Source organism: Notamacropus eugenii, chromosome 5 (assembly GCF_028372415.1).
Source record: "Notamacropus eugenii isolate mMacEug1 chromosome 5, mMacEug1.pri_v2, whole genome shotgun sequence".
NCBI lineage: Eukaryota > Metazoa > Chordata > Mammalia > Diprotodontia > Macropodidae > Notamacropus > Notamacropus eugenii.
Genome location: NC_092876.1, coordinates 23,914,290 through 23,926,276, shown reverse-complemented (window position 1 = coordinate 23,926,276; position 11,987 = coordinate 23,914,290).

Below are 11,987 nucleotides of genomic sequence, written 5' to 3'. Positions count from 1 at the left end.
TTAGTTTTGGTTGTAATCTTAACTACTTTGCCTTCTGGCAACAGGTATCGCATCCAAATAGCAATCCTGAGTGAAACAAGGTCTGCAAATGAAGGCCTGCTTATTGAGGTTGGAGTTGGATACACCTTTTTCTAGAATGGGTGTAGTGAAGGGGAGAAGGCATGGGTTTTGCAATCAAAACTAACGTAATCAGCAAGTTGGTATGCCTACCAAAAGGAGTGAATGACAGGCTCATGATTATACAATTGCCAGTTGCAGGAAAATACCCTGCTACCATCATCAGTGCCTATTCTTCCACCATGACAAACCCTGATGAAGTCAAAGAAAAATTTTGTGAAGACCTAGAGACCCTTTTAGTCAATATGCCAAAAGAGGACAAACTTACAATTCTGGGTGACTTTGATGCTAGAGTAGGCTAAGACTACCAGATTTGGCAAGGAGTCCTAGAGAGGAATGGAGTTGCAAACAGCAATAGCAATGTTCATTTACTGCTGAAGACTTGTGCATCACATGACCTCCTCACCAATACTGTTTTCCAGTTACCTGAATGCAATAAAACTTCATGGATGCAACCTTGCAGCAAACATTGGCATCTAATAGACTACGTTACTGTAAAGAGAAGAGACAGACAAGATGTGAGAGTGACAAAGGCAATGTGTGGTGTAGACTGTTGGACTGATCATAGAATTATCTTTTCTAAGCAAAATATTAACATTCATCAAAAGTGCCATCCCCAAGGCAAAATGACTATCAGAGGAATTAATGTCAACAAATTAGAGTTCGTCTCTGAGTGTGAACAGTTTCTTGCTGACTTGGAGGGAAAGTTGAGCCAACACACTGTTGGCAACAGTGGAGCAGAAAAGGAGTGGGCAGCATTCAGAGACTTGCTGTACAGCTCTGCATTTGCTCATGTGGGTCAGAACAGTTGCAAACACCAAGACTGGTTTGATGAAAATGGCATGAAAATTCAGAAGCTGTTAACTGAAAAACGAGAATTGCACAGAATTTACCAGGAGGATAGTTCATCCACCTCTATGAAGGCAGCATTTAATTCCATCAAAAGCAAAGTACAAGCAAAGCTTAGAGAGATGCAGGATTCCTGGCTCAGTAAGAAGGCAGATGAAATTCAGTTTTATGCTGATGGTAACAATCCAAAGTGCATTGATGATTCCTTGAAAGTTATTTATGGACCAAAACCTCTGGTGCATCATAACTACTTAGTGCTGATGGCACCACATTGATTATTGATAAGGATATCATCCTGGAGAGAAGGGCTGAACACTTCCATAGTGTTCTCAAGAGATCATCATCAATCAATGCTGAGACCATTGACCTATTACCTCAAGTTGAAGTCAATCCCTCCTTAGTTGAACTTCAAACTAAAAAAGAGGTTTTGAGGGTCATTAAGATCCTTTCAGGTTTCAAAGCAACTGGTACTGATTCTATTCCTGCTGAGATTTATAAGGTAGGGGACCATTGCTCATACAAAAGGTGACCGAAATTTTCCAGGTTATATGGCAAGAGGAAGTTATCCCCCAGGAATTCAAGGATGCCTCCATTGTCCATCTCTATAAGGTCAAAGGAAATAGATTGTTCTGTGACAATCACAGGGGGATCTCTCTCTTAGTCATTGCTGGCAAAGTTCTTGCTAGAGTCCTCCTCAATAGGATGATCCTGCACCTGAAAGGTAGACATATATCTGAGAGCCAGTGTGGCTTTAAAAAGAGCTGAGGAACAGTCGATATGGTGTTTGCTGTCTTACAACTCCAGGAGAAATGGCAGGAGTGGAAAACAAATCTGTACACAATGTTTGTAGATCTGACCAAGGCCTTTGACACTGTTGGTTGTGAGGGCTTATGGAAAATTATGTTAAAATTTGGTTGCCCAGAGAAGTTCATCAATATTGTATGTCAGTTACATGATGGTAAGTTTGCCTGGGTTCTGGATAATGGACAATGCTCTCATGCCTTCCCAGTCACCAACAGGACTGTGTACTTGTTCCCATGCTTTTCAGCCTGATGTTTTCAGCCATGTTGACAAATGCTTCCAACGAAAATGAACATGGCATCAAGGTAAACTACCTTACTGATTGGAAAATTGGAAAGGCTATAAGCAGAGACCAAAGTGCAGGGAGTGGTGGTGCATAATTTTCTGTTTGCATATGATTGTGCACTTAATACAGCCTCTGAAACTGAGATGCAACAAAGTATGAATCAATTCTTGGCTGTCTTTGCTAATTTTGGCCTAAAAATTAACACCAAGGAAATACAGGCACTCCATCAGCCACCACCACACGATCCATATGTGGAACCATCAGTTACAATAAGTGGAGACGTTTTGAACGCTATGGATAAGTTCAATTACCTTGGTAGTGTACTTTCCAGAGATGTACATATTGACAATGAGGTTGATGCATTCATTGCCAGAGTTAACTCAGTTTTTGGGAGGCTCCGAAGAAAAGTTTGGGAGCAAAGAGGAATGAAAATGACTACCAAACTGAAGGAATACAGAGCCATTGTGCTAACTTCATTGTTACTGCTTGTGAAACATGGACAGTTTACCAGCCCCATACCAGGAAACAGAATCGCTTCCATTTGAACTGTCTTAGGAAGATTCTAAAGATCACCTGACAGGGTAAAGTAGCGGACACTGAAGTCCTTGCTCCAGCTGAACTGTCAAGTATTCAAACTATGCTTCAGAGAAAACAACTCTGATGGCTTTGCCACATTGTTCGAATATAAAATGTACGCTTGTCAAAAAGACTAGTTTATGGAGAACTTGCATGGGGCAGGTGATCACATGGTGATGAGAATAAATGACTCAAGGACTCTCTCAAGGTCCCTCTCAGGAACTTTGGATTTCACTGTGCAACATGGGAAATACTGGCACAGGATCACTCAGCATAGCATGCCCACATCAGAAAGGATGCTGTGCTCTTTAAGCAAGGCAGAATTGAGACAGCACAAAGTAATGCAAGATGCACAAATTTGGGATATCCACCCCAAAACTTCACATGGAGTATCTGTGCCCAAACTGTGGTAGAGCATTCTGAGCTCATATTGATCTGATCAGCAATAATAGGACACACTGAAATTTCACTTTATCATGGTGATGTCATTTTGGTCCTCTTCGAAGAAGAAGTACAACAACCAGACACATCCATAAAATGTCTAGAGGGCACTGTGGTGTTTAGAAAGTTTAGCTTTCTGTGTGACATTGCAAGAGTTCTTTCTCCTGTCTGGAAAAATAACAATTTAACCACTTGTCACAGGGATGTGGTGACAAGTATGTTTTCTGGTACAAAACAGTGGGGAAACAAAACAGTGAAAGGTAGATGCAATTTCTCTGAAGTTGCATTCTGTTTTCAAACCTGGTTCCCTCAACTGCAAACTGGGATTTCCCTCTACTCCCTGATTCTGTGGCCTTTTAAACCAACAGATGACTGTCCCAGTGTTAGAATGAGTTGAACTGAGATACACATAGTTAGGTAGAAAGGCAAGCAGAAAGATAGACAAGCAGATAACAGACTGTCATAGTTTCAGAGAATTAGATATAGACAGAGAGAAATGGAGGGTGAAATCCGCAATAATTGTGTAATCCACAGTTCGAGCTTATGAGAATATCAAATTATTTATTTATTTTGCCAAGTTATTTTTCTTAATTTCACATAAAGAAAAATGCTAACATTATTTTAAAATATATTTTGAGCTCCATGGTCTTTTCCTTTCTCCTCCCCTTCTTCCTGCTTAAGAAGGCAAGCAATTTGTTAGAGATTATGCATGTATACTCATGCAATGCATTCGCTTATTAGCCATGTTGCAAAAGAAAATGCAGACCGAAAAAGAAACCATTAGGAAAAAAAGTATTTTAAAAGTAGGCTTTAATCAGCATTCAAACTCCAGTCATTTCTCTCGAGGTGGATAGTGTTTTTCAATATACATCCTTGTCTTAGATGACTGTATTGCACAAAACACTGTCATTCACAACTGATCATTGTACAAAATTGCTGTTTCTTCTCCTGGTTCTACTTTATTTCACACCAGTTCATGTATGTTTTCCCTGGGTTTTTTCTATCCTGATCATCATTTCTGATAGCAAAGTAGTATGCTATCATGACCATATACTACAGCTTGTTGAGCCATTCCTCGGTTGTTTGACATTCTATCAATTCCCAGTTCTTTGACCACCACAAAAAGAGGTGCTATCTTTTTTTTTTGTTGTTGTTGTAAATATAGAGACTTTTCCTTTCTCTTTGATCTCTTGGAATTACAGTCCTGGTAATGATATTTCTGGGTCAAAGGGTGATATGTCAGTTTACAAAGCAATGAATGTCAACTGAATAACAAATTGGGACCAGACCTTCCTTCCATTATCTCCATATATATCTGTATGTAGATTTTCTTTCCATTTCTTTGTACCATATTGCCTCACTCATTGGATTGTGAACTCTTTAAGGGTAGGGACTGTGTCTTTTGCTTCTCTGTATCCCCAGTGCTTAGCTCAGTGCATGGCATACAATAGGTGCTTAATAAATGTTTGTTTATTAACTGACTGAATGATGGAAGCACAGTCATGATAATTAACTGTGTGTCTGCTTCTGAAGACATTTCCAACTGAATGTCCTATAGGCATCTCAAACTCAACACATCCAAAAGTCATTAATTGCTCCTGCCCTAAGCTGTTCGCAACTTCTCAGCTTTCCTATTTCAGTGGAGGATGCCAGTGTCCTCCCAGTGCCCCAAGTTTACCTTAGTATCATCCTCAACTCCTCTCCTCTCCCTCATTTCACACATCCAATCTCTTCCCAGGTCTTGTCATTGGAACCTTCACAACATTTGTCATGTCTGTGCCACCCCTCTCTCTACTCTTTCACCTATCCTCTGGATAGTGCAAGGACCTGCTGTGTAATCCCTTGCTCTCTTTACCTACCTTCCAAACCATCCCCTTAGTACACCTATACCCAAAAAAATTCAAAGAAAGAGGAAAAGGATTCATGCACAAAAATAATTAGCAACTCTTTTCATGGTTATCAAGAACTGGAAACCCAGGGCCGGTCATCCTGTTGGTGGGTGGTTAAACAAATTGTAGCAGATGAATGCAATGTGATATTAATGTGCCATTAGAAATGATAAATTGGACAAGAGGTAACAGGAATCCCCTCTATAAGCTGATGCAGGGCAGCACTAGAAGAGTTTATGCATTGATAACCACATTACAAAGGGAAACAATTTTGAAAGACTTCAGAAAGCAGGTAGGCACACTAACAAACTCCAAGTACAATAAATGGGGATAAACACTTCCTGAGAGAGGTGAAGAACTTAAAATGCAGGAAGGGACATATGTGCTCAGACATTACCAATGTGGAAATGTGCTTCGTCAGACTGTGTGACTATATTTTGAAAGCTTTATTATTCAGAAAGACAAAAACACAGGCACTGTGCATGTGTGTGTCTAATTTGCTCATTGGGTGCAGAAAAAGTAATGAGAAAGACAGATAAATTCATTTTTAAAAATCTTGAAAAAATAAATTGCCCTTTCGAAACATAGGACAAGCATGTCTAGATAACAGCTCTTAAGAAAAAATAATCCAGAGGTTTGGGTAGTCAGCAAGCTCAGTATGAGGCATAAGTATGACTGTGCAGCTGCCAAACTCACATAGCAGGGTTTTTCAGTTCCTGCTCTCCAGAAGACACTGGGAGCCCTTGATGCTGCCTGAGTTTGGGGGTTATTTTCAGTGAGCAGATTAAACATGTTTGGTCTGCATGATTCAAAACCCCATCCAGTGAATTGTTTTTCTAAAATCAAAGCAGTCTGATGTTACATGATCAACACAAAACAGTTAATGAAATCAGAGTAGGAGAGTAAATCAAGAATGCTGCATGAAAGAGCTACACATGAATACAACTAGGTTTTGGGAAAGTGACCTTCTAAGCAACCTAATGAGCTGGTCCACTCACTGACACAGAAAGAGAAGCACTCATCATATCACTCAGAACACAATGCCAGCAATATGGTGAGAAATGTTGTGGTCTCTCATTGGCAGGGAGACCCAAGATCCTTGGGACTGGCAACACACCATGGACCATGAGTCTGAATTCCAATCCATATCCTGCAGCCATCATTGAGGAAGCAAGCACTGTGGGAAAGAGTTTTACTTTCCTCACTACTACCAACTACTGACCAGTTGCTAAATTGGGTCCAAGAACTTGAGTGACATTGCCTCCCCTATCTACCATTCATGATTGCAGCCTTTCTGATGTGGGCACACCATGCTGAGTGGTTCTGTGCCAGTGTCTTCCATGTTGCACAGTCACATTCAGAGTTCTTGAAATTGTACTTGTATTCTTTCTTCTGACCACCATGTGATAGCCTGCCCCATGTGAGTTCTCCATAAAACAGTCTTTTTGGCAAGCGTATATTTTGCATTTGAAAAACGTGGCCAGCCCATCAGAGTTCTACTTTCTGAAGCATAGTTTGAACACTTGGCAGTTCAGCTCGAGCACAGACTTCAGTGTCAGATACCTTACCCTGCCAGGTCATCCTCAGAATCCTCCTAAGACAGTTCAAATGGAAGTGATTTAGTTTCCTGGAATGGGGCTAGTAGACTATTCATATTTCATAGGCATACAGCAATGAGGTCAGCACAACAGCTCTCCAATGGGTTTGAGATCCCTTGGTTACCCTCAACTTGGTTTGACCCATCTGCTGAAATATTTTACTGGGGTGTGGTCACTGTCCATGCTGTAGCTTCTTGGAGCCACAAGTGAGAGGTGGGTGGAACAGGTGAACACTAAAGGTAGAAGACCTCCAAAAAGGGCTCAGCAGCCATAACACCAAAGGTACTGGTCCTCCCTGAGCACACCCTACACCCTGCCATTTTGTACTGTGTGTTTATGTAAAGCAGCCTCCTCAGCTGATTCTAAAATTAATATGTAGTTCAAGTCTGAAAAATATTAAAGGTGTTCTATGTTCTGCGCTGTCAAATACCCTGCCAAGATTTAATTCTTTATGTAAAAATAAAGAAGCACATCCAACACGTTAGTATGCAAATTTGCTTTCTTCTTCAATAAATGGTAAAATAATACATATATATATATCCCAAAAACTATATTAAAATAAATTTTTATTATTTATTACCAGTAAATGTTTCATTTGTATACATACTTTATATACCTATATACCAGGGACTGCATAAAAATTACTTAGATGAAAAGTGTTCGCAAGTGGAAAAAGCTTCTTGAAGAAAAGGATTGTCTTTTTCTCTTCCTTCCTTTCTTCTTTCCTTCCTTCTTTCCTTTCCTTCCATCTCTCTTTTTTCTTTGTTTCTTTCTCCTTTACTTCCTTCATTTTTTTCTTCTTCATTCCTTCGTTTTCTTCCTTTCCTTACATTTTTCTATTTCTTTTCTTCTTTCTTTTTTCTTTCTCTTTCTTTTTCTTTATACCTTTCTATCTTTCTTCCTTCCTGTCTTTCCTTCTTCCTCTTTCTTTCTTTCCTCTTTCTTCCTTCCTTTCTTTCTTCCTTCCTTCCTTCCTTTCTTTCCTTTCCTTTCCTTTCCTTTTCTTTCTTTCTTTCTTTCTTTCTTTCTTTCTTTCTTTCTTTCTTTCTTTCTTTCTTTCTTTCTTTCTTTCTTTCTTTCTTTCTTTCTTTCTTTCTTTTTTTCTTTCTTTCTTTCTTTCTTTCTTTCTTTCTCTTTCTTTCTTCCTTCCTCCCTTCCTTCCTTCCTTCCTTCCTTCCTTCCTTCCTTCCTTCCTTTCTCTCTCTCTCTTTCTTTCTTTCTTTCTTTCTTTCCTTCTTTGTTTCTTTGTTTCTTTCTTTCTTCCTTTCTTCATTTCTTTCTTTCTTTCTTTCTTTCTCATCTCTCTCTGTCTCTTTCTCTGTCTCTTCTTGTTTTTGTACCAAAGATATCTTACAGAGTGCCTAGACCATAATACATGTTTAATCAATGCTTTTTGACTTGACTTGACCTGGAGAGGTTTAGGGTACATTATCATTCCTGCACAGGTCATGTTACTCATACCCTGATAATCACAATTGGCATACATGTGATTTCTCTAAGCAAAACATTCGTTCCTGACTTGACATCCAGGTAAGTGTGAGGTTCCTCTGTTAGACTGTAAACTCATGGAGGAGTAGGACTCTAATTCTCCTTCTCTTATTCTTCTTTTCTTCTTCTACCTCTTCCTCTTCTTCTTCTTCTTCTTCTTCTTCTTCTTCTTCTTCTTCTTCTTCTACCTTTCTTTTTCCTCATTCAGGCCATTGGATAGGTTCCAGTGCCTGAGACATAGTAACTTCATTTCTTCATCAATTTGTTACTTTATCACCAAGGCAACATTCACAGCACCAGCAGAGACTACAAGTATGCTGGAGTAGTTCTGAACAGCAAAGTATAATAGACTCTCCACAGAGAAGGCAAAAGAAAAACATTTATTCAGACAGCAGAACGTTAAATCCAAATACCAGAAGGCCAAATCCGTCATAGACAAGAAGGCAATAAACAGTATTACTGGAGGGAACAGAGCCATTCTCAAGTCTCCTCTCCCTTCTCCTTCTGCCAGGAACTTTGTACAAACACTCACAATCCTAGCTTTCTGCTTACTTTATCTCTCCCAATTCTAACTGCTATGACCAATTTCCTCTCAGCTCTACTCCACCCATTCAACAAGCTCCTTCCACCAGAGGCTCATGTAACTCAGGCTCCCATGGCACACAAGCAGGTCACATGGGCCTATTGATGGAGGGGAAACATCTTCCCATTAAGCAAAATACATTAACAATACAACTACCTAGTTGTGACCTCTTGCAGGTTTGTACCATTTCCTCTGTCTCAGGTTCTTAACCTGTAAAGTAAAGGGAGTAGACTAAATGCTCTGTAAGGACCCTACTTCACTAAAGACTATGACCCTTTAAAAATGAGTTTGGACCAGAGACTCAGGAATCCAAATGTGTGGTTGGCAGGTTGAGTAAGATCTATGCAGGATGAGGTGTCAATTACTACAGTTATTTTAGTGGGAGAATACTTCAGGGGAAGGAGATTTCTTTCTGGGCAGGTGGACTTATCTTTTGCTTCTCTCCTTCCATGACCTTGGAAGGGCATATGCTGAGATACAAGCCAGGTCCTGACTCTTTTCCCTCTCTCATTGGCCTCCCTCAACCCAATTTCTCCACTTCTTTCTGTCTCAGGTCAGGAATCCCTTCCCTAAGCATGTTTCCAAGGAGTGGGCTACAGAATGGCAGAGCAAGAAGAGTCCCCAGAACATGGAATGTTTGACTGGGCTGCGAGGGCCCCCAGAGCAAAGAGTGGCAGAGCTGAGAAGGAGGAACAGAGAATGTCAGAACAGGGAAGAACTTGATGATGGAGAATGACAGATTTGGATGTGAAATGCTCTCACCAAGTCATCTGTCTAGTCCAAAACCTTCTTTTTCCAAGTTACAAAATGAAGGTTTGGGTAAGTGACTTGCCCTAGGTCACATGTGCAGTAAAGGTCCTTGTTATCATGCCTAGAAGTGTCATTTAGGGAAAGGAATGGAACATCAGGGACATCATAAGGAGATAGGGAGGCAGAAACCCTAGGGAGAAGATCAGGCAGTGGGAGTGACCAGAAAGGAAATGGATAGCCTGGTTGGCACATCATGGAGGGACAGGGATAGAGTCATAGAAATCCCACAGTGGAACAGGAAAAGTTATTTTTGTCCTGAGGTGGGTCTCCAAAGGTCCATTGGGAAGGACTTGCTGAGTCAGAAGGTCAGCAGATCACTGAACACAAGCACACTGTGCATGTCCCCAACTCCCCATAGACTAGGTGCCCTTCTCACATACTTATTTTCCCTTATACAAGGCTGGAGTGTCCTCTGAAGCCCCTGCTCTGGGGAGCAGTGGGAAGGAAGGGCTTGTGTGATCCAGGTGACTACTCTTCTGAGAACCTCGTTCTCTGCTACTTTCCCTCCCCTTTGTTCCTAAATTTCTCTTCCCCCTTCTGATGATCTTTCCACCCAAATGGCTGGGTGAACACTTCCAAGACTGACCTCAGGACATAGCTCTGTGCTCTTAGACTACCATGGACTTGCTGTTGCTGCTGATTTTACTGTCCCAGCTCTGAGAGTGTTAGTGAGAACAGAGGTAGAGCCAGAGCTGAGGATACCTGGGTGGAGGTGAGAAGTTTTGGAAGGATTAGAGAATATGTAGGAGGTGTGGGATCACAGGTTGACTCTGTCTGTCAGTCTGTCTTTCTCTCCCTCCTATCCCTACAGGGTCCTCTTTTCAAAATGGTCCGTATTTTGGGATCAATGTCCAGGAGACAATGACCACACAGGAGGGCTGTGTTTCCAACCCTGATCCTCCCGTTACTGGCAACAATAAAGGAATAACAACACAGTCAATGGACACTCGTTCCAAGAGAAAGACAAAAACAGGGTGATGACCACCAATGACCCTCAGAAGAATGTCCAGTCCTGGGCCTGGAAATGATTCCATCGCATAGGAAAACTGCAGATAACCATCTGATCCTTGAATATTACAGTGCTTCAGAATCATGGGAATTACTGATTGTGGAGGAAGGGTATCCGATGTGCAGTTACTCATATAAAAAGGTGTGTGTCAAGGTGAATAGTGAGGAGGGTGCCCCAGGGAATGTCTGTTAGTGATGGGAAGCCCAGGTGAGGGATGAGAGTCAGGGCAGGATATATTCCTTTCTATTCCCATTCAGTTATCTCCAGAGATCTATCATATCTACTTTATTCAGAGTTTTATTAACATCCTTAACTTCTTTCTTCTTTATTTTGAGATTAGAACTATCAAGTTCAGACGGGGAGGTTGAGGTCCCCAACTAGTGTAATTTTGCTTTCTCTTTCTTCCTGCAACTCCCTGTTCTTCTCCTCTAAGGAAATGGATTTTATATCACTTTGAGCATATACGTAGAGTAATGAAATTGCTTCATTGTCTAGGGTGGCTTTTAGCAAGATATAGTTTCCTCCCTTATCTCTTTTGATTAGATCTATTTCTGCTTTTGCTTTGTCTGAGATTAGGGTTCCTGCCCCTGCTTTTTTCACATCAGCTGAAGCACAAAATATTCTACTCCAACCTTCCACCTTTACCCTGTGTGTATGTCCCTTTTCCAAATGAGTTTCTTGTAAACAACATATTGTCGGATTATGGTTTTTGATCCCTTCTGCTATCAGAATCTGTTTTATAGGAGAGTTCATCCCATTCACATTCACAGTTATGATTGCCATCTGTGTCTTTCCCTCCATCCCATTTGTCCTTGTTTATGCTTTTAGTTCTCCCTTCTCCCTTCCCATCCACAAAAGAGTTTTAATTTTTGATCACCACTTCCCTCAGTCTTCCCTCCTTTCTTTCAGCCCCTCTCTTTTTTAATACCCTTTTCCCCTACTACTTCTTCCTTCCCTTTTAGCCCTCCTCCCTTTCCTTTCCCTCTTTCCTTCCTACTGCCTATAGAGCTAATTTTATTTCTATACTTAACTGAATTTATTGAACCTTCCTTGAATCCAATCAGATGAGAATACCTCTCAAACAATGCTCATCTCCCTCCCCTCTTTCCCTCTGCTTTAATATATTTTTGTGCTTCCTGTGATGGAATTTATTTTTTTTTGCCTCCTCCTTTTCATATCTCCCATTACAATCCCTTCACATCCTTAAATCACATTTTCCATTGTCACATCATTTATTTTATACCCACTCCCTCTGTCTATGTATATCCCCTTTACAATTCATAATAAGTGTACAGTTCTTAAGATTAACAAGTATCATCTTCCGTTATAGGGTTGGAAACAATTTGCCCATATTGTGTAACAACTTTTGTTTTTTTCCCCTGTTTACCTTTCAATCCCTCTTTTGATACCTGCATTCGAAGACCAAATTTTCTATTGAGTTCTGCTCTTTTCATCAGGAAGGTCTGGAAATTCCTCATCTCACTGAATGTCCATCTCTGTGCCTAAAATATTATGCTCAGTTTTGCTGGGTAATTAATCT